At 51.4% G+C, this 22,698-nt stretch overlaps 1 pseudogene; it reads left to right on the top strand.

Moving 5' to 3' along the window:
* The first annotated feature begins 10,387 nt into the window (after positions 1-10,387).
* LOC100452350 (NUT family member 2A-like) lies at positions 10,388-19,667 on the top strand (annotated as a pseudogene).
* The last annotated feature ends 3,031 nt before the right edge of the window (positions 19,668-22,698 follow it).

Below are 22,698 nucleotides of genomic sequence, written 5' to 3'. Positions count from 1 at the left end.
GTCAGCCCATTCTGCCTTTCCTGGTCTTGTCCACTGAGTCTCCTTCCTTTGACCCCAGGCTCCTGCAGTGGGCATCAGAACAGCCTCCTTTGAAGGGGCAGTTCCTCAGTGGCCTCACTGTTTCCTTCTGGGTGTCCTCAGACCCACTACTGTGTCACTATAGGGCACCAGGGCCCAGTGAGGACTGAGATGGGAACAGATCCTTTTTCCTATCAGCTCCTGGGAAACAGAACAGTCAGGGGCTTCTAAGGGGCTGGACAGAGGGGCCACTCAGCACACAGTTGAGGATATTATCCTCTGTTCATAGAGAGAAGGGGGTGGTGCAGGATACGTTTCATGGCATACACTCCTCAAAAATATCGAGCCCAGAACAAATGGCTCAGGCTGACCTCAGCAATTCTAGCAATTTCCATTCATGCAACCTGCATGGGAGATTTTCTGTGCTGATTCAAGACCAAGAGACACATGTACTTCTCCTCTAAAACTCAAGATCCATGACTACCCATTTCAAAACAAAGAAATCCAAGAAGATCTACCTGGTATACATTACAGTGCATTTTTATTTAAGAAATATATTATAAAAGCAGACAGAGTTCCATTCTGCCAACAAAACACAATACAACTAGTGCAACATACCCTCATTATGTTAGGGCAGGACATGAGGGGGCAGCAAGAACCACCAGGAATCCATTTGTACCACAGGGAAGTGGCTATTAGAACATTAAAGGAAGTGATGTTGGCACATTTTATTGGCGGGAGGATTCACCACGGGAAAGAAAAGGCCAGAAGGTGACTCCCGGTAAGGAGCAAGGCCCACAAATCCTCGGGTGAGTCTGAGGGAGGAGGTGGTGGCTGTGGGGTCAGCAGGTGGACACCTCCATCACGTGGTTCCCTCTGCTGGGCTTGTGGCCCCATGTGCAATAGAGAAAATATGGAAGGTTGGGTCACCCAATCAGAAACATGAAGCTGGCCAGGCATAATGGCTCACGCCTGTAATCCCAGCACTTTGGGAGGCCGAGGCAGGTGGATCACCTGAGGTTAGGAGTTTGAGACCAGCCTGGCCAACATGGCAAAACCCCATCTTTACTAAAAATACAAAATTAGCTGGGCATGATGGTGCATGCCTGTAATCCCAGCTACTCCAGAAGCTGATGCAGGAGAATTGCTTAGAACCCAGGAGGCAGAGGTTGCAGTGAGCCAAGATCGTGCCACTGCACTCCAGCCTGGGCAACAGAGGGAGACTCTGTCTCAAAAAAAAAAAAAAAAAAAAGAAAGAAAAGAAAAGAAAAAAAAAAAGAAACATGAAGCTGAGACGTGCTTGCCACTCCAGGGGCAGCCTGAGCCTTTGGAAAGAACCCATCGACAGGGTTCTCAGAAACATCAGAGCCACATTTTCTCAGGGGGGCTTCTCTGTCTCTCCAGACCCCAGCTCCCAGCACCCCTCAGGACAGAGCCTGCCCAGCTCTGCCCATGTCACTTCACTGACCCCCCCCCCCCGGCCAGGCTTCTCCCACATCCTCCGGGCCAGCACCCAACGTGCTGAGAGAATGGGGACCCAGAACCAGATGGACACATCAGGGGAAACCGAATCCATTCTCTCTTGGGGTCCTGAGCCTCCCAGTGACAGAAGATCTGGGAGATGCGAGTGGGAGGTCACCCTAACAGGATCTAACATCATGCTCCAGATTGCTGAAGGGACACAGATCACTGCCTCCTCTCCTTGACTCTACCCTCCTCACTCCTTAGCACCAGGCCTGGCTGTACATCCCTGCCGAGGTGCAACTAAGACCTTCACCTGCAGCTCAGGGGTGCCCCAGACAGGAGCACAAGAGGAGGCTCACCCCACCGACAACCCTGGCCAGAGTGAATCTGGCTGCCCAGGCTCTGTGTCTGGCTTCTGCCCCAGGACCTGAGCCTGTGTAAACTCAGGCTTCCTTGGCCTGCCCTCCCCAGGCCCAGGTTCTAAAGGTGTGCTCCCCACCACTTCCTTGTTGCTCCTCCACTTTGTCCCTAGAATTACAGCCCAGCTCTAGGTGGGACTGTGAAGCTCTGCCCAATGCCTTCCACAAGAAATCAGATTCAGGCCCTTGTGCCTGAAGACTCCTTGTGAAGAGTAAATGACACCTTCTCCAAGAGCAGCTAAGGAGTCACCTTGGACTCCTCAGGCTGAGTATACATTTTCTGTATGGAACTTCAGAAAGAAATGGTCAACATTCATTCCTCACTTCACCAGAGAAAGAAGAAAATGTCACATGCCTTTGATTCCCTCTTTTTACCAAGACTCCACTGAGATAAAACTCCTAACACAGAAACCAACACGTATTCTCAACACTGGGTATCTGCTGGAGGTCCTGCCTTAACCCTGAAGCCTCAGGTTTCCATGGGGACAGGTTGGTTGAGAACTGGTGGCCCAGCTCTCAGCCTGACACCCAACAGTACCCCCACCCAGGGGGCAGATGGTAGTGCAGGCACAGGTTCTGCAGGCTTTCATCTTGTGGAACGTATATTACAGGGTGTCCTCGTCACTCGCCATGCCCCAGAGGAATCAGCAGGGACATCAGGACTGAGAGAAGACATGGCACATATGACCTCCTGTCCTGGAAACCCCACATCTTTCTGACTGTGCTCATCACATGGACAATATCTAGGAAAGTTCTGCTCTGCACAGTGTTCTGTCTACCAGGCCCACCCATCTGAGGACCCAGATGCTAGGAACACACAGATACTGAAAGAGCAACCACCTGCCTAAGGTGCAGGTACCCCTGCATCCATCTGTGGGAGGAAGAGCCAGAAACTACCTTTCATATGGATTCTTTGGCCCAAAGAATGAACCAACTATTTAGGAGTAACACAGTGATGCAGAATGACCAGGGAGGGTCATTCTCAACCACGCTCCCTGGTCATTCTGCATCACTACAATACACATAGAATCCCCAGTATACACCCCTATTAAAGCCTAAATATTCTTGCTTCATACAAACATCTGCTTACAGATCCTGAACACACACACCCCCCCCCCCCCCGCCCCAGTGGTGTGTTGCTAACTGCTTAATAAAATGCTCTCCAGGGGGAAATAGGAAAGCCTAGAATTGTGATGCTTATGTGGTGTAAATATCTCAGCATGACTAATTTTAAACTACCAACCTAATGCCACAGAACACAGAGCTGAGAAGAGATGTGCCGTGCCCAGTGGCTACCCCAAGCTAGCACAAGCCAGCTCCAGCACAGCCACATCCTTTCATAGGAATATGTGTACACAATCTAGCTGCACCCTGAGTAGGACCCTCAACTCTCACCCCAAATATAAAAACAAAACCAAACTACGTACCTCTAGAACACAACCTCCTCATGTATCCTGAACAAATACATACAACTGAGATAGGATAGGGTGGTCATAACCTCCATTAAAGGAGAACAAACTTGCTAAACAGATGAAGAAAAGAAACCATCCAACTGCACAGGGAGATCCTGCAGTAAGGAGGTGGAAAAGAAGAAGGGGAAATCTCCAAATTCGCACAAGTGCGAAAACCCACGATTGGTGTCCCTGGGTTGACCAGTGCTCATTATAACAGTGAAAAACACACCCTTGGGTAGAGATTTAAGATGTTAATGATTCACCTGATATAGGCACTAGCATGTGCAGCAATAGCACATGCGCGTCCAGAGAACAGCCCAGAGAGTGCTTAACAGTGACACCCCTTCCCACCCCTTCATGAATAGTCATGTAAGGCTTCCATAAAGGAGGTTTCCCCAGTGTCAGTCAATGCTGTCTCACCTTTGAGCAGCCCACTCTGATCGGCTGTCAGAGCGTACATTTGTTTTGCAATAACCTCTCTTGCTTACTTTTACATTGGACTCACACTCAAAGTAAGACTTCTTTTGTGCAGCAAAGTCAAGAACCTGAACCAGCCCACCAGCAACACAACTGCTACCTGTACCCTAAATACACAGATGGCCTGCCCAATTATTACTTAAATTTGCAGACAAAACTCTACCCACCTCAAATGCTCACATCACTGCTAAAACCATATATGTACATATATATGTGCCCAAATACAAACATGTACAATGAACACAGTACCCATATATACTGTGAACCCTGAAAGGGCTGATCATGAGTGGCTGACTGGGCCTAAACTCAAAATGGAGCCAAGTGGCCATTTGCTGGGACCACAAGTCTCACACATGTATCCTGCTTCCTGCAAAAACCACGTACTTGTGTCACTTTGGGACTTTCACAGCTGTCTGTTCCTGTTTATGTCGCCTGAATCAAGGGGTACCATTTTGTCATATGGACTTAAGAAATAGACTGACTTGCATCAGCCAATCAGAAATAAACAAGCTTGTATCCCTCATTTGCAGAGTGAACCAGATTGGGAATCTGAGAATGAACTTTCTCTATAAAAGATAATACCTCTCTTTGTTCTTCCAGAGTGTACCTTTGTTTTGCACTGAAGGCTGGGACTCCTTGATTTGCAAACAGCTCAGTGGAATCAAATTTCTATTTTTTTCTTTTGTTGTTTTTTTAAGAAATCCTTTTCAGTAGATTTGTTAACAGTACATAATGAAAATCCTATAGGCACAGGCTCAAAAAAAAAAAAAAATCACAAGGTATACAACACTTGTGTCATGCATCACCCAGAAAAAGAATCACATACAATCCCACAGCTCTAAAATACAGGAATCCATGATTCTTGAATGTAAACACAACCTACACAGCCTCTCTGTTTCCAAATACATGCACCGAACCTCCCACATCTCCCAGAATACAAAATACAGGAGCCACATAAATTCAAATACACAGAGAACCACAAACTATTTTTATCAAATACATATAAGTCCACCTCACAAACTCTGAGAACACACATACAAGTGGCAACACCAAATTCTGTGAGTATTACATTTCGCAGCACACACAGAGGACCACTAAATCTTAATATACCCAAAACCCCTGATATACACATTCACAAACTACCCATGAATACACACCCCACCCTCCCAGATAAAACCCATACCATACAAAAAAAAAAAAAACACACAAAAACACCAATAATACTCTAATATACGCACACAACTTTCATATACCAATGGGCACATACAAACTCACGCAAATATCCCCAATCCCTGAGTGTATAAATCCCCCAAAACACTATCCAATCAATATGCTACATCTCCGGAATACAACCTCCTCACCTCATCCCCGAAACGTGCCCAAACACATGTACGAACATCCTAGCATTCTCCGAAGAAATACACTTTAAATACTAACAATCCCATATTCTATAAATAGACTTAGATAATTCATCTATCTGCTGATAAATATACACACAAACCAGTGTACACACCCAAGATGCATGGAAATATCTCCAGCATATCATTTATAAATACCCATAAATACACTTCCCAATCCCAAATTATCCCAATCTAGTATGAACCAGCTCCCACATTGCCAAGTACTAACCAATAACCATATCACATACCTCTAATACATATAAATTCAACTCTCTCACTCTCCTGTATAAAAAGAGAACCCCATCTCTCTATCAGACACACACATACTAAATTCCCAGAATATATAACCCTAATAACAACTTACTGAAAAATACAAGCACATAGCTCCACAAAACATCATCTAAACTGCCATGCCCTTGAACACACACACAAACTCAATACTCATGTAGTTCTCTACATGCCCTAAATATACCCACGATTAACTAACACACCACAAATATGCAAACATGCCACCTCATATCCCCAAATACACATACAGTTCCACAATACCTGCACATATGTAATCACACTTCCAAATGCTCACACAGAAATAACTCCTCCATCTTCCAAGACACAGAATCATACAAACTCCACCTCACAACTGCACACATTCATCCTACCAGTCCCCCAATAGACATGGATCTGCCCTCACACATTGAAATAGCCATACACAACCCCTGAAAATCATGAAAAGAAACACGCATCACCATGCAACATGCCCTGAGTACACAAATGGTCTTCCTACATTTCCCAAATACATAAACCAAACAGAGTATACGTCCACAAAAATAGACACAAGCACTTTCTCTGTTACTGCCCATGTGCACAAGATAATTCTTCCAAATCTGCCAAACATTAGACAAATACAAATCCCCAACATTCACCTGAGAAAACACATGGAAAATACATCTTCACAACCCAAATCACAAATATATAACCCCAATTCTTCTGGTATACATATCTTACATCTCATATCCTCCAAATATAAACTCTCACTCCTACACACTCTCACAAAAACAGTTATGGCCTTCTTTTTTAGGGGATGGGGAATGGAGTCTCGCTCTGTCACCCAAGCTGGAGTTCAGTGGCACCATCTAGGCTCATCGCAACCTCCACCTTTTGGGTTCAAGTGATTCTTCTGCCTCAGCCTCCTGAGTAGCTGGGACTACAGGCATGCACCACTACACCTAGCTAATTTTTGTATTTTTAGTAGAGACGGGGTTTCACCATGTTGGTCAGGCTGGTCTTAAACTCCTGACCTCAGGTGATCCACCCACCTCAGCCTCCCAAAGTGCTGGGATTATAGGTGTGAGCCACCGTGCCCGGCCCAGTTATGACCTTCTTTAATCTGCAGTCTCCACACAGACACCACCAACCCACACATGTGAATACAAATTAGATTCTCACCAATTAAATACATATCAAATTCCAAACTAAGAATTCATATAAACACATTTTCACGTACACAAAACCACCCCCACAAATCTCACACCTTCCAAAATCCAAAATGAATCTTCCTGACATTCTCAAGTACACACTAACCCAACCAGCCAAGATACACACGTGTGTGCAGTAAATTTTAGATACATGTGTAGCCTACAATTTACAAATAATATACCACTACTTTTTATTTGTAAATTCCACATAAGTAAGCGATTCTCATGGGAGCTTTTCTTGACTTTGGCCACACTCTTGCATCCACAACCAACTTGTGCTACCAAGTGAACAAATTATGACTAAAGGCCTGTTCTTCCACTTTGCAGCTGCTCATTCCAGTGACAAATGAGCGTATTAGAACATGCATGCTGGCTGATCATTCTGACCAGGTCAACAAGCTTCACAACTTACTCAATGAGGTCGTCCATGAGAACTTCACTGATTTAGGAGGACAGGAGCTACTTCTTTGCTGAACTGCATCGTGGTTTCAACTGCTGAGGTTTTCCTCAAGCTTTTACGTTGTTTGGAATGTGAGAGGCATGTCTGAGACACATTTTGGGGTTCCCACTGCATTGCTACACCTCCCCCCTCACTTCAGGGCCAGGTGAGCAAGGGAAAGGAGCGCGGACTGGGAGTCCCACAGGGACCCGCTAGGAAAGCTATGAACGCTCCCGCCTTGAGCGCAGCCACAGGCCTGCTCTGGCCACAACGTGGGGTCGCCCCGCGGACACTGGTGACCAGTGGGAGCATGACCAGGAGGTGATTACCTTCTAATCACCCTTGGCTTTATTTTTAGGTAACACCAAGAAGGACGCCATGAGAGCGAAGGCCGTTGGCTAACCGCCCTTTGCTCTCGCGCTTCGCGTCTCCCTGCCGCCGCAACCGGTGCTGGGAGCGGTTGAGGGCTGCTGGCCTCATGCTGGAAACTCGCCCGCCTCAGGGCTCATGCACAGGCGCACAGGGCAGGCCAGGAGCCTGCCCTGGGAAGGCCCCGCCAGAGATGGGGAAATGGAGGGACGCGGCACCTGGGCGCTTCCTGGGGCCAGACAACGCCTCCTCATTGGAACCTCCATGACCATGCCTCTGAGAAACCAGCGCATCTGCAACGACCACTCCTAATTTTCGGTAATACAAATCTGCAGTCCATGCACTTAGGTAACACCCTTGCTGAAAGATTTACCCTTGGAGGGTTTATCCTAAAGCAAAGTATCCTCGAATTGCATGTCTTGCATTCCCTTTGGATGGCATTTATTTCATTCCTGCTCATGCCTTTCAAAAAATAGTATGCCCTGTTTTCCTACTTAGTCTGGAGGTTCCATGAAAGAATATTTCTGGCAAAGAATTTTAGACCTGAAAACACACTGCAAAATATACTTTCTTCTGACTCCATTCCCAGAGTTTTTCCTACCGCATTCAAATGATTTCTAGAAATGTTTTTGTTGTAGCCTTGATCAATTTCAGTTGATAAAGCAGCAGATAGTAAGGGAACAATTCCAGGCTCCCCCACCCCTGACTCTGCAACACAGTGCAGAATTCCAGTTGGCAATAAAAAACTAGTAGAGAAGCAACTCAGTGACTTGAGTTTGTAATAGCTTCAGAAAAAACTTTCATCGTCACATCCTTTCTGCTCATTTGCAGGATTCCTATCATCTGTCTCCACGTGATAACACTGAAGAGACTTCATGTCTATGCAGGCCCAGGGCCTCAAGTGCAGAGACTGAGAGCTCTGCAGGACACAGCATGGAGCCGCCATTCCTCCACTGGGTGGAAGAGCATGTGTCCTCTGAACAGGGGATCCAAGCCCTGAGATGTTCTTTCTCAGCAGTCAGTGCAGCCCAGGACTTTCTGTGGGGATGCTCAGAGAGCAGGGGCCAGAGGACTTTTAGCCACCACCTCCCATGGCCAGTCTTCACAAATTACCTTTGGCTAATTTGATTGTCTCTCCTCCTGGGGTCTAGGACTTCAAACATATACAGAAGCGATTGCAGAATTAAGACAAGACACTGTTCCACAGTATATTTTTTGTATCATTGGCTCAGAAAAAGACTCATTCAAATCCTATATCAAAGCCATGTGTGAGAATCTTGAGAAAGCATCGATTGACTGACTTAAGAGAGGAAGCAACCAAGAATTCTTCCCTTCTTCAGTATCTGAGTATGATATTTTGCTTCAACATCCCTCTTAGATGAAGTTATTGATTGAAAATCATTTAAGTTTGCCCCATGATAAAAGATCAAATCCTCAGAAAGATCTCCAAAGCATTTATGGTTTGTTTGGTTTGGTTTTGTTTTGGTAAGTTTACCATGATTTTGCTTGAATTGCTCTCCATTGATCTTCTCAGCTAAGATCGAGGTAGAGTTGCACAGTGGAAGAGGGCTGCATGTAAGAAGGCAGTTCTGTCTCAGGGGACAAAAGGCCTGGGAGCACCCAGACAGGCAGTCACTGCGTGGAGGTCACTCCCAATGGCCACTGTGGAGGCATTTCACAGAAATGCTTGCTGGACCATTCAGGTTTAGAGTTGGGACAAAACCGAGAACTCATGGGGATATTGGACAGGAGTTAGGAAATGACCTTCTCACACAACTGGGGCAAGGCGGGGAGAACCCTGGGCTTGAGACTTGCAATCCACCACCTGCCCCTGCAGTGTGGCCGCTGTTACATTTTCCTGCAACTCTGCCTTCTTGAGTCCAAATGTCTTTGAAAGGGGCAAATGCTTCATAAGTGCCAACAGGGTGTGTTTCAGTGAATGTTTGCAGTGTGCACCGGTCTGGCTGAAGGCCTCTTCCCTTCCCCAACACCCTCCCATCGTGCAAAATTACCCTGCCCAGCAGGGAGTGATGTGTGTGTCTCAGAAGATTTTGTTGCTGTGCTCTGAGTTCTCATTCCTCATCTCCTTTGACCAATTTCCTCTAACACTCCCCTTGTTCACAACACAGAACATGACTGCTCTTTCCTGTCCTTTTGATACTAATAAACAGACAGTGATTCTCAGTGTGGAAATGAGAATGAAGTTTTTTTAAAAGACAGGCTACAATAATTCCCATGCAGAGAACCACATGTGATGACACTGGATTCCAAATGGCAAGAATGTATGGTGAAGATGAGGCCAACAGTGAGCTGAGAGAGGCCAGCCAGGATGTGTTTCAGTGAAGATGAGAAGCAATCAGATAACACCGGTTTCCTCCAGGACAGAAAATGTGGTGGCCAGGGAAAAGAGATGGGAGGAAGGCTGGTCATTGCCTATTCCACTGTGCACAGTTTGAATTTGGAGCCATGAAAAGTATTGCTTGGTTAAATTAAAATCATTCAAAAGATAAAACATAAACATTTAACACCAGCAGAATATGCTGGGAAACAAAATGAAAGGATTTCTGGTCTCAGTGCTGTAGGTTGCATAGCCACTCTTTCCTGGATTGAGGCTTTCCAGCAAAGGGACTGGGACATAAGGCTGGCCTGCTGGTGTAGACAGAGATTCCAGCAACATACATGACCTGGGGGCACAAGGATTGCTTCCTAAACAATGATGAGCACACAGCCACCTAATAGTCTGGATCGGCTGAGACCATCCTGATTTCAAACACCCAGTCCCCTTGCCTTCCTAAGAACCCCTGTGTTTCTTAGACTGAAAACGTGTTTTGAATTTTGTTCATGAAGTGCAGCCCCTGTTGCAATTCATCAAGACTGGGAAAGAGCCAAAGTGGGAAGGAGCATGGGTTGATTGGCACAAAAGTAGGTCTGTTGATAAAGAATGGAAGTAAAGGGGACATCAGGTAGAAGCTTTTGCTGTGAGTCAGAAGGACAATTTAAAATTTGCCTAAAGAGGTGCACACCATCTCTGTTGCTGCTGTGCAGTTGGAAGGGAAACTCAGGTTCTTGCTTAACGGCCGAAGCCCTTCACAGAATGTCCCCCACCCCTACCAGCTGCCCACTGCCCCTCCCCCTCTGCAGAATGTCTGGGGTCCTATGTTCTAAACCTGTTTACATTCAAATTTTCCCTGCTACAGTTGGACTCAGGAGCACCTGCTGAGCCAGGTCACTCTCTGGGTCTTACCCTTGACTTTTCTCATTGTGGAAACTGCCAGACAGCGGTTGTCAGTGCCCAGCCTGAGGGGATGGCTTCAAATGGAGGTGAGCCTGTAGGGATGGGGGCATTATCCGAGTCTGCCATGCCTCAACTCCTTGGGAATTCAAATTTGACACTGCCCTGGGGACAGTTGATAGGGCTGCTGTTGAGGAGGGAGGGAGGACTGGATGTCCCCAAGGACATCACACCTGGGGATGGCCATGGCACCCTGAGTCTGTGGTTAGGGAGGACGGCTCCTTAGAGGTGGACCAAGATGCCTGGGGGAATACACCGCATAGGGGAAAGGATGGAGTGGATGGATTGATCCTTTCTAGAAGGAGACAGGTCACGTCATCTTGTGTTTGTAGGGAGTGGTGGGATCGTGTTGTGCTGGTGGCCCCAGGAGGATGACAGGCAAGCCTGAACCCTGCGCCACGTCTTCAGGCACCTGGAAGGTGCCCTTCCATAGTGTTCAGAGAGATTTGGACTGGAGTTTTCTAGATCTTAGGGAGGAGTGGGGAGAAGTGGTCTCAGCCAGAAAACTGTTGGGTGGGTTGGCTGTGACAGAGCATGTAGTGACAGCCTCTGGGTGGGTGAGGCTGGGGGCTACTGTAACTGCCACAGCCCAGAGCCTCTCAGCTCCCTCCTCAGACATGGCTTCTCCACCAGTTCAGGTAGCTGTTGGTTTTGATTTAACAGGGGTGGGGGCAGATGAGGAAGTTCAGGCAACACAGGGCCTGGGCTTCCTGAGTTGTTCTGAATTGTTTGCCCTTTTGTGGAAGCTCAGGTCTTCAGACCCACTTCCTCTTGTCTGCGAGCTCATGGCCTGTCCTCTGCACTTTGTGTTACTGTGGAGATGAAGAATTTGTTCCTATTCCATTTATACTACCTCATGAATGGGGGACAGGTGTGGATTCTTGCTGGTTCTCAGTGGAAGGGTCTGGAAAGCCTGGTTTCCTTTTCAGTAGAGGAAGGAGAGTAGTGCACAAATAGGAAGATGATTCTCTTATTATTATTATTTAAGTTAGGATATGTGTTCTGAATGATGAGGTGCATGTGCTGTATCCCTTATTCCCCTTGACTAGAGACTGCATGAGGTCCTACTGAACAGGGATGAGTTCCAGACAACTTTGCCTCACCTGGCCCGTGGCCCAAGAACCCCTGATTCTTGGTTGGTTACTATGTTCAGTTACTGGGAGCTCAAAGGAGAAGAAGGATGAGAGATGGGCTCCTTGTCCCACTACCTATTGTAACATGACCAGCAGCTGTGAAAATCCCTAGACACCTCCCCTGATAGCCCTGCTGCTTGCCACTTGCTGGCTGTGTTCTAATCGTGTGTGGCTGTTGCTGGCTATACAGTGACACTATCTCAGGGGACTCCACCACTGCCTCTCAGACATGCTCCCTGGGAACAGAGCATCCTGAGTGGCAGCTGGGACCATCTAGTACTGAGGAAAGGGTGGCCTGAATCTGACCCCTATTTAGCACTTGCTGTGGGTGGTGCCAGGACAATCACTTCCATGCTGGGTGTGACGAGTTATGGATTATCTTCAGGGTTCCTAGGGTGCTGGCTTGGGAAAGATTTCCATCCAGTGGTTTTCTTTTGTTGTGTTTGAGCTAGAAAAGAAAGGGATTTACAAGAGCTTCAGGAAAAGGAAGATTGAAGAGGAGATGGGGCCATAATATTTGGAAGCTTCTGGCTTCCTGTTGGCCTTCTGAGTGCCAAGCCATTGCCCTGGGGTAGGCCCCTCACCTGTTGCTGAGCACGCTGAGGACCACCAAGCCACTGAGAGACTGATCCCTGACCCATGGCTTGGGAGATGCCTGTGAGGCTGACAGAGTCTGCCAGGGACACCCAAGGCAGATCCTCGGGCAGCAAAGGCTTGGCTGTTGCTTCTTGGGAGACAGGGTTTAGGGAGTCTTGGTGACCGGGGCCAGGCTCTCTAGTGGAGCGACTCTCCTTGGAGGAACAGAGCATCTGATGCACACTCAGGGACACTTGCAAGCTGCAGAGTTTCCCTGTCATAAGCCCTTAGCTGTTGGACTCCCCTCTGATTCCCCAGTGACTAGTGTGGACCTGGAGACCCCAGCTCATTCACCTCTTTCCTTTGTCTCCACAGCATACCCAGTGCTGGGACCGGGCGTGACCATGAACCCTGGCACCTCCCTGTCTGTGTTCACGGCTCTGCCCTTCACCACACCCGCTCCCGGCCCAGCACACGGGCTGCCCCTTGTGACTGCAGGGGTTCCTCCAGGCGGCCCTCTGGTGCTGTCTGCCTTCCCCAGCACACCTCTGGTGGCAGGACAGGATGGCCGCGGCCCGAGTGGGGCCGGGGCTTCCAACGTCTTTGTCCAGATGGGGACAGAGGTGGGGCCTGTGAAAGCCCCTCAGGTGCAGACCTTGGTCCTAACTCAGGCCCCCCTCATCTGGCAGGCTCCATGCACCCTCTGCGGAGGTGTCGTGTGTCCACCTCCCCTACTCCTGGCAGCTGCTCCTGTGGTGCCTGTTATGGCTCCCCAGGTGGTTGGGGGCACCCAGGCCAGTGAGGGAGGCTGGTCCCAGGGCCTTCCTCTTCCACCACCACCACCACCGGCTGCCCAGTTGCCCCCCATCATGTCCCAAGGGAATGCTGGGCCATGGCCACAAGGGGCTCATGGAGAGGGCAGCCTGGCTTCCTCCCAGGCCAAGGCCCTGCCAGACAACTCCTGTAACCCCAAGAGTGTCTATGACAACTTCCGACTCTGGCAGCACTAAAAGCCCCTGGCCTGGAGGCACCTTCCCCAGAGTCCTGACACCGAAGCGCTTTCGTGCTTCCTCATGTGAGTGTCCTCGGGGCATTGGAGCTGGTCTTGCAGCTCACATGTAAAGAGGCTGGATGGACGGGAGGTCATGCTGTTCAGGGGAGCTTGCAGGGCGGTTGTGAGGGTGATGGGTTGCATTATGGGAAGATACATTTTCAACAATATTAATCTGGCTGTGGCTCAGGACAGACTGTCAGGGGCCTCATCTCAAATGCCCGTCACTGTCCCATGAGTCCAGCCAATCCTTACTTTCAATAATTTTCACAACAATGTTTACAGAAGACCCAGGTCAGAGACGGTTCCTGGTGTGACGTGAGCTATGGTTTGGGTTTAGGTCTTTGAGTACACACCCCAGTGCCTCCCCTTTAACCCAGTATTGATGGTCAGGAGCACCTTACATGGGGCTGGGGGGAGGAGCTGCAGGGCCCAGCAGGAACCTGGCACATGCCCGCAGTTCTGCCGAGGTCCAGTTAGCACAGTGGTGGTGGAGCCTGCACAGGGGGATGGTCTTGGGCCCCGCACTGGGGTCGATGCCGGGCAGGTATTTGCATCTTCACCTTCAATCCCTCCTAGAAAAAGAGACAATGATGCTTCATTGAGATGATGGTGAAGAGATGACTTGAGCTCACATATGACATGCATAGCACAGTGCCTGGCACATGCTATGACACATTACATGATAGCAGTTATGATTGCTGTCCCCATTACTATCATTATCAGGACTAGACCATCTAGGAGAGCATGCCCCAAAGCCACGGGCTCCAGTGACAGCTCTGAGTGCACCTCAAGCCCAGCAGCCCAGGGCCATGGACTGTGGTGGCTGTGAGGCAGCAACGTCAGCATCTGGGAGAGTTTGTGGTTTCATTCCCAGTCCCTGCCTCTCTCCACCCTGCGGCGCCTCTGTCACCCTGTGTTTCCCACTGACGAGCAAATGGGAGCTTGAGCACATCCACCATGTGACACACTGGCCATTCCCCTAGAGAAGTCCCCTGCCTGGGGTGTAGGTGGAAGGTGGCCCCATCTTCATCCCCAAAAATCTCGCTGTTCCCGCACCCTGGAACTGGTTGCATTCCCCCTTGGAGCAGAGTCTGGGTGCACTGGGGACCCTGATTCTTGGAGTGGAGCTGCCCCAGGCTCACAGGCCTTTGCCATGGCTCTTGTGGGAATGTGGGATCTGGACCTGCTGCTTGCAGTGGTGTGGACACCACTCTGCTTTGGTTCTGGATGTGTGCTCCTGCTCCTCATGCTCCAGGGCCCTGAGGCTACATCCCCAGGGGCTGCCTTGCTCCAGAGTCCCCAGGAAGCCAGTTGAATGCTCAGTCCTGGGGCCCTGGAACCTGCACTTTAACCCTCACCCCCAGGTCATCCTGTGTGCACACTGTCTCAGTCAGCTCAGGCTCTGCCGTAACAAATCCCATAAACTGGGTACTTTATTAAGACACATTCATGTCTCCCAGTTCCAGAGGCCAGAAGTCCCAGATCAAGGTGACAGCAGATTGGGTGTCTGGTCAGGGCACTCCTCCTGGCTGGAGAGAGCTGTCTCTGGCTGTGTCTCCTTGTGGCTGAGAGCAAGAGCCCTGGCATCTCCTTCTGCCCTTATCAGGGCTTGGATTCCATGACTGGGACCCACGCTCATGACCTGCTCTAACCCTGATTGCCTCCAAATACTGACACACTGGTGCTGAGGGCTTCAGCACAGGAATATTGGGGACACACATGTTCCACCCATAGTACTGAGTCCACTTCTCAACACTAAGGACTCGAGGGGCAGTTGGAGAGGCCACTTGGTAGCTTGTGTTGATGTTTGATCTTGGGAGTGTGTCCTGGGGCCTGAGGAGCCCACATGGGGGAGAACAGGACAGGGACAGATGGCAGGAGAGGTGTGGGGAGGACAGGGGCCAGGTGTTGGGACCAGGTGGGCTTGGGATGAAGGGTGGGTTTATAGGCTGAGACTGACTGCACTGGTTTACAGCCCAGTTCTCCGATCCCTGGCCCGGCGGAAGCCCACCATGACCCTGGAGGAGGGACTGTGGTGGGCCATGCGGGAATGGCAGCACACGAGCAACTTTGACCGGATGATCTTCTACGAGATAGCAGAAAAGTGAGTCTGGGGTCCTGGGAGCAGGGCCCGCGTGGCAGGGTGAGAGTGAATGACAGAGGTCCGGTGGCCATGGTGGCTTCTCAACGTGGAGTATGAGGAGGGTGTGGAAAAACCCAGGACACTCTGGGTCCCTGGCTCCCTCAGGAAGCTGCTCCTGCCACCTAGAGTGTTCTGGGGTTTCTGTCCTGCCCTATTGGGAAGCACCCCCTGCCTGGCCTGGGGCCATCCCTGCCTTGACGCTGGAGGTCATGGCAGGAGCAGCCAGCATCACAGCCCAAAGTGGGTCACCTCCAGCTGTGGGGATGAGGAGAGGGGGTGCTAGTGACTATAGACAAGAGTGGGGCACAGGCTCCTCACATCAGTGGCCAGAAGTCGGTTTTCTCCCATCCCAGCCTGGCCAGGGGGTTGGGTTGGGGAGACCTGTGCCCGGGACACCATGAGACACATCTCTGGCCTGACTGCCTTTGCTCCTGGGCAGTCCCCTCCATGAAGACAGACAGACAGACAGCAGCCTCAGGGGAAGGGGACCCTGTCCTCTGGGCTCAGCTTTTGCTTCCTCCTGACCCAGGGTCTCCCAGGCCTCGTGCCCCTGGGTTATCTTTCGGGGGCCCACAGTCCTAGCCTCAGGACTCCTGCATCTGGGCATCATCCCTGATGCCTTCTGCCATACACCCCACCCCTGGCCAGCTGAAACCTGGAGGAGGGGTCCCCCGGGACCCTCCTGGACCTCGTGGCCCTGACTTGAGTCAGGAAGCCCCATTGATGCCATGGGCTCTGCAGGGGCTGAGTGAGGGAGGGTGAGCCCAGAACTCTGGGAGCAGCTTCCTCCTGGGACTGGGGAATGGGACACAGTGAGGGCCTGGACAGCACACCGAGGCACTCCCTCCCATCCCTGCCCTCGGCCACTGCCTGGTCCTGGGGGGAGGGGGCCTGGACCCTCTCAGCACAGCCTGGGCCTCCTTCACTGCCAGGTTCCTGGAGTTTGAGGCTGAGGAGGAGATGCAGATTCAGAAATTGCAATGGATGAAGGGGCCCCAGTGCCTGCCTCCTCCAGCCACACCGAGGCTTGAACCTCGAGGACCCCCAGCCCCTGAGGTGGTCAAGCAGCCAGGTATGGCTTCCCACATTCCCACAGGAGCCATGGCAAAGACCAAAGGGGCCAAGGGAGGCCACTGTCCCCACACCCCTTGCTTCCCTTCAAGAGGGGGATTTGCTCCCTCCAACAGGACAGCTTCTGGGAGCATATGTTGGGTATTGACCTGGTCGAGTTTCCTAGCTACTCTCTCCCCTCTCCTGTCCAAAACTCCACATATGCTCTGCCCAGGAAGCAGGGATGATTGGGGAGAGTACAGGGCGTATTGGTGCCTCCAAACTTCCTCCCAAGCGATGCTGTCTCAGATGTGCCCCACCCCGCCTCCTCCGGGGGCGCTGTGGTTAAGGTGGTCCTGACCCAACTGGGACCCACTTCACATCCCCAAGCCCTGCCCTCCCCTGTGTGGTGCAAGCAGGAGGAGCGGCCCTCACCACGCCCATACTCCTCCCTCTCTGCCTCAGTGTACCTTCCCAGCAAGGCCGGCCCCAAGGCCCCGACTGCCTGCCTGCCACCACCCAGGCCCCAGAGGCCAGTGGAGACCAAGGCCCACCTGCCACCACCCCGGCCCCACCGATGAGCAGAGACCAAGGCCTGCCTGCCACCACCCCGGCCCCACCGGCGAGCAGAGACCAAGGCCCGCCTGCCACCACCCCGGCCCCAGAGGCCAGCAGAGACCAAGGTCCCTGAGGAGATCCCCCCAGAAGTAGTGCAGGAGTACGTGGACATCATGGAGGAGCTGCTGGGGCCTTCCCTCGGGGCCATGGGGGAGCCCAAGAGACAACAGGAAGAGGGCGAAGTGAAGCAGCCACAGGAAGAGGACTGGACGACCCCAGACCCGGGCCTTCTGAGCTACATTGACAAGCTGTGTTCCCAGAAAGACTTCGTCACCAAGGTGGGCTGGAGTGCTGGGGTCTGCCGGATTCCAGGGGGTGGCACTCCCAGGTCCTTGGAATTAAGCTCTGTTCCTTAGCTACTCAGCAGTGTGTGTATTTCCATGGATTTGAGTGTCTGTGTATGTGATTGTGTGTGTCTGTGTGTTGCTGTGTGTTTGTGTCTGTGGTTTGTTACTGTGTGTCTTTGTGTGTCTGTGCGGGTGTGAGTGTGGAGTGTGTATGTTACCTGTGTCTGTGTCTTTTCCTGTGTCATATGTGGGTCTGTTTGTGTGTCTGTGTGTGGTTTGTGTGTCTCTGTCTGTGTGTGGTTTGTGTGTCTCTGTCTGTGTGTGTGTATGTTACCAGGTCTGTGGTCTGTGTCTGTAGCTGGTGGTCACCATGATATAAGACAGCCCCAGGAGGGTGGGGACGGGGCGCTTGCTGCTTTCTGCATCTCCTCCAGGTGTCCTTGGCTCCAGGTTACTCCCTGCCCAGGAAGCTCATGCCTTCTTCCTTCTGTTTCCAGGTGGAGGCCGTCATTCACCCCCGATTCCTGGAAGAATTGCTTTCCCCAGATCCACAGATGGATTTCTTGGCCCTAAGCCAGGAGCTGGAGCAGGAGGAAGGACTCACCCTTGCCCAGGTACCCCAGGGGCAGGAGGGACCCGGCACACAAGGCCCACCTGATTGTCTAATCCCCCCTGCTGGGGATGCCTGGCTTCTTGGGGAACCACTCTGGAGTGGGAAGATGCAGGTTCAGAGGGAGTAGGATGGACAGGAGCCAGGGAGGGGAGTCAGCATGCAAGCTGCGGTGAGGCCCAACGGGATGCCCGGCAGAGCCACACCCTCTCTCTTTGACATAAAGCCCAGCTGCCTCAGGCTTCCCTGCCTGCTGCCCAAGTGCCCTGGTCTCCACCACCCTGGGCCCTGCTCACACCTGGGGCAGTGCCAGTAAGTGCCCCCTTTCCTCCCGCAGCTAGTGGAGAAGCGCCTCCTACCTTTGAAGGAGAAACAGCATACGAGGGCAGCCCCTAGTCATGGCATGGCCCGGTTGGACTCAGGTTCTTCTAAGTTTGCAGCTGGCCAAGGAGCAGAGAGAGACATCCCTGGCCCCCACCAAGGGGTTGGCATGGAAACCTGCCCACCCCAGATGGCTGCCCAGGACCCTCAGGGACGAGGCAGAGCACACACTGGCATGGCCAGGTCCAAAGACTCTGTTGTGCTTTTGGGATGTCAGGATTCCCCTGGGCTGAGGGCTGCCCGGCCAACCTCTCCTCCCCAGGACCACAGACCCACCAGCCCTGGCCTGGGGGCCAAGGATGCCTTGGATCTCCCTGGAGGGTCTCCTGTCCGGGAGTCACATGGGCTGGCTCAGGGGTCAAGTGAGGAGGAGGAGCTCCCCAGCCTGGCCTTCCTCTTGGGTTCCCAGCACAAGCTTCTGCCCTGGTGGCTACCCCAGAGCCCTGTCCCTGCCTCGGGCCTTCTCAGCCCAGAAAAGTGGGGACCCCAGGGAACTCATCAGTCCCCATCTGCTCAGAGAAGAGGCCTCAGCCTAGCACCCTCTCCTGCCATGAAGTCCAAGAAGCGACCTCTCTTTGGAAGCGTGTCCCCTGCTGAAAAGACACCCCACCCAGGGCCTGGGCTCAGGGTCTCTGGGGAGCAATCCCTGACTTGGGGGCTGGGTGGCCCCTCACAGTCTCAAAAGAGAAAGGGTGACCCCTTGGTCTCCAGGAAGGAGAATAAGCAGCATTGTAGCCAGTAGGGGCTTCTGGGCAGGGTCTCTGGGGCCAATCCCCAAGGATGGGGCTCTGGCATCTGATGCGCCAAAGCGGTCAAAAGCTTCTTCTCCCCCAGTGCTGATCTCACTGGGCCTTAGCTTTGGAGGGTAGGGGAGGGAGGGGAGGGAGAGGGTGGCTGAACAGGGAGGGCAGGAAGGGAGGGTCTGGGGGGAAGGGGCTGGGGAGTGGGGGTGGGAAGCAGTGCGTTGGGGGCCTCATGTGTAAATGTGAATAAATGTAGTTGTGTTGGAAAATGCTCTCGGGGCTGCTGCCTCTGTCCTTGGTGCTGTGCTGCTCCTTGGAGGGTGTCTGTGAGGGAGGGCAGAGGAACTGGCAGATGCCAGGCTCTGGGAACCCACAGGGGCCGGCCCCACTCTTTCCTCCTGGTGTAGGGAGCCCCTTCAGATGCTCCAGGGACTGACAGATGCTGAGGAAGCCCTGATCCCTCCCACCACCCATTCACAAGGCCCTGCCTGCTTTAGGGAGGCTTCTTGGGGCCTCCCATCATTATCAGTGTCCCTGGAAAGTCCTGGGATTGGAGAGAGCTGGCTGGCTCTTGTTCTGCTCGGTGGGAGCTGAGGAGAAGGCAGCCACCTGCAACATGAACATGGGGAAAGGAGGCTGCTCCTGCTTAACCCTCATCAGGAAGAGCGCGGGCACTGGGCTGAGAGGAGACGTTGAGGTGACAGTCCACACGGGTGTGTTTGGGATACGACGATGGGTGGGGAGCGGGGGAAGTCCCTCTGCCTGTTTCTGGGCAGGAGAGAGTCTTGTCCAACTAGCTGAAGCAGATGCTCCTTGCTGTGGCCACAGGGACTGGTCTCGGGGCCCTCAAGGTCCTGCATGGAGCCCCCCACAGCTATGATTCCCTTCCCATATGAGGACTGAACTCATGTGGAATTGATGTAGACACAGATTTACACTGGTATCTAAAACAGTTCCCTCCCAACACACCATCACCAATGGGAACAAGCATGACCAGTCACCAGGTGCAGGGTGGGTGTGTCTGCTGGTTACAGGGCCAGGAGGAGCTGGGGCCCAGGCTGAGAGGGGCCGAGGGTCAGCCGCCCTTCTGCCAGGCACAGACCCCAAAGGCAGAGCAGGGGCTGCCTGGGATGTGGCATTGGCTGTCTGGGAAGTGCCCTGGGAGTTGGGGGCTAGGTGTTCACCAAAGGGAGACTTCCAGAGTCTATGAGTGAGGTGAGGACTGCATCAGGAGAGGGACCGAGGCTGGGGAGGACACTCTGCTCTTCCCCAGGTTGTCCTGTCCTCCCAATCTCTGCTGAACTCCTCTCACCCCATGGGCCAACTTCTGCCCCTTTTACCCCTAACCCACCTCTTAGAATCTCAGATCCCAGCATGGACAGGACCTAGTACCCACCCTGGTTCCCTCCTGGCCAACACCTTCTTCTCCACAGTCTGAGTTCTGATTCCTCCCCCAGGGCCCTTATTGGCTCAGGACCCCTGTGACTGCCAGGGCACCTGTCCCAGCACTGCCTGCATGCAGAGCTGTGGTCATGGTGCTGGGGGCTGGCCCAGCAGCAGAGGCTGTTGGGGCAAAGCTGTCCGGTACATGGTGGCCTGGCCCCTCGGCCAAGTGACAAAGGGAGCCATGTTTGGGTCCCCTCTGGCCCCATCTGCCCACAGAACACAGCAGTCAGCTGGACAGATGCCCCTCTGCCCCGTCCCTTCTGCTCGATGTGGGCAGTGTCAGAGGCCTGCCATCTTCTGTGGCCTTTGGGAAGGAGAGTTTATCTTGGCAGGGCTTCCCCAGCTCAGTGCACATCAGGCCCTCGGGGAAAATGTGGGGAGTGAAGAGTCACTGGTGGGTGATGTGGGCAGCTCCCGTGACTCCTCTACATTCAGGGCCATCCTCAGGAGATAAGGTAGCACTGCCCCTTTGCAGAGTTTAGGAATGTTAAGTGAGCCGTGTTTGAAGGGAACGTGGTCCATACTGTGGCATGTGTGGGTGCCCAGCCGACTTCCTCACCTAAGGGTGAAAGTGACACCTTGGGGCTCCTGCTGGTTACCCCACTGGCTGTTGTCTATCCCACTGTCCCTGTCCTTGTTTTGGCTGAGCCATTCCCAGGAGGCAGAACTTGTGCTTCCTCCACCTCTGTGTCCCACCTGAGCCCTACAATCTGCCCCTAAATGGGCACAGTGGGGCTGACTGGGGGGCTCTGGTAGACTGAACACACGTCCCCCACTAGTTCCTGTGCTAAAGCCCTAACCCCCAATGTGATGGTATTTGGAGATATATTTTAACTGGAAGACACTAAAGAGTGTTCAAATATAGGATATCCAAATGACATAGTGATTTAAAATAATATTGTGAACTGTGGCTAACAAAACTAGGACCATGCTTTTCCTAAAAAAATGGAGGAAAATGGCAAGATAGGATAGTTTTGGCACATAAATTGCATCACATTTTTGAGAGTGTCATTTGAAGGCATGGTTTAGTCTAATCTTGGTTTATCTCAAATGTAAGTTCAGTAATTATGGATGTTACAGCAAGACATAATTTGACTCTAAATCAGCAAGTACTTGCAAATATTCAGAACTATCTGGAAGTGAAAACGGCTTCCTCTGTAGACAGACAGCAAGTTTCTTATCCCAGAGCCCTGTAGGTAGACCATCTGTGCAGGTTATAATCAGGAGATTCACGAATGTGATAATGATGACATAGTCACATTGACAATGAGGCTTTTAGTCATACAGATTAAAGTAAATATATAATCTATTGTGCAAATCTCCTAGTAATTGAGAATAAATTTAATCTTGTGCTACAAGTAGATAAAAAGTATTCCCAGTTAGATTTTACATGTATACATTTTGAAACTATTAATTTTTAAAAATAAAGCAATGACTTTTTAAAAAGTTTTATTTATTTATTTATTTATTTGTTTATTTATTTATTTATTTATTTTATTTATTTTTATGGAGTCTCGCTCTGTCACCGAGGTTCGAGTGCAGTGGTGTGATCTCGGCTCACTGCAACCTCTGCCTCCAGGGTTCAAGCGATTCTCCTTCCTCAGCCTCCCGAGTAGCTGGGACCACAGGCATGTACTACCATGCCTGGCTAATTTTTGTATTTTTAGTGGAGACAGGGTTTCACCATGTTGGCCAGGCAGGTCTTGAACTCCTGACCTCAGGTGATCTGCATGCCTCAGCCTCCCAAAGTGCTGGGATTACAAGCGTGAGCCACTGCGCCCAGCCAATTTTCCCATTTTTGATACACTAATTCTAAAGTAAACTTTCCCCTTTATTACTTGAAGATTTAT

This window comes from Pongo abelii, chromosome 8 (assembly GCF_028885655.2).
Source record: "Pongo abelii isolate AG06213 chromosome 8, NHGRI_mPonAbe1-v2.0_pri, whole genome shotgun sequence".
Classification (NCBI taxonomy): domain Eukaryota; kingdom Metazoa; phylum Chordata; class Mammalia; order Primates; family Hominidae; genus Pongo; species Pongo abelii.
The sequence above is the reverse complement of the archived record's forward strand: the minus strand, read 5'-3'. Positions and strand labels throughout refer to the sequence as shown.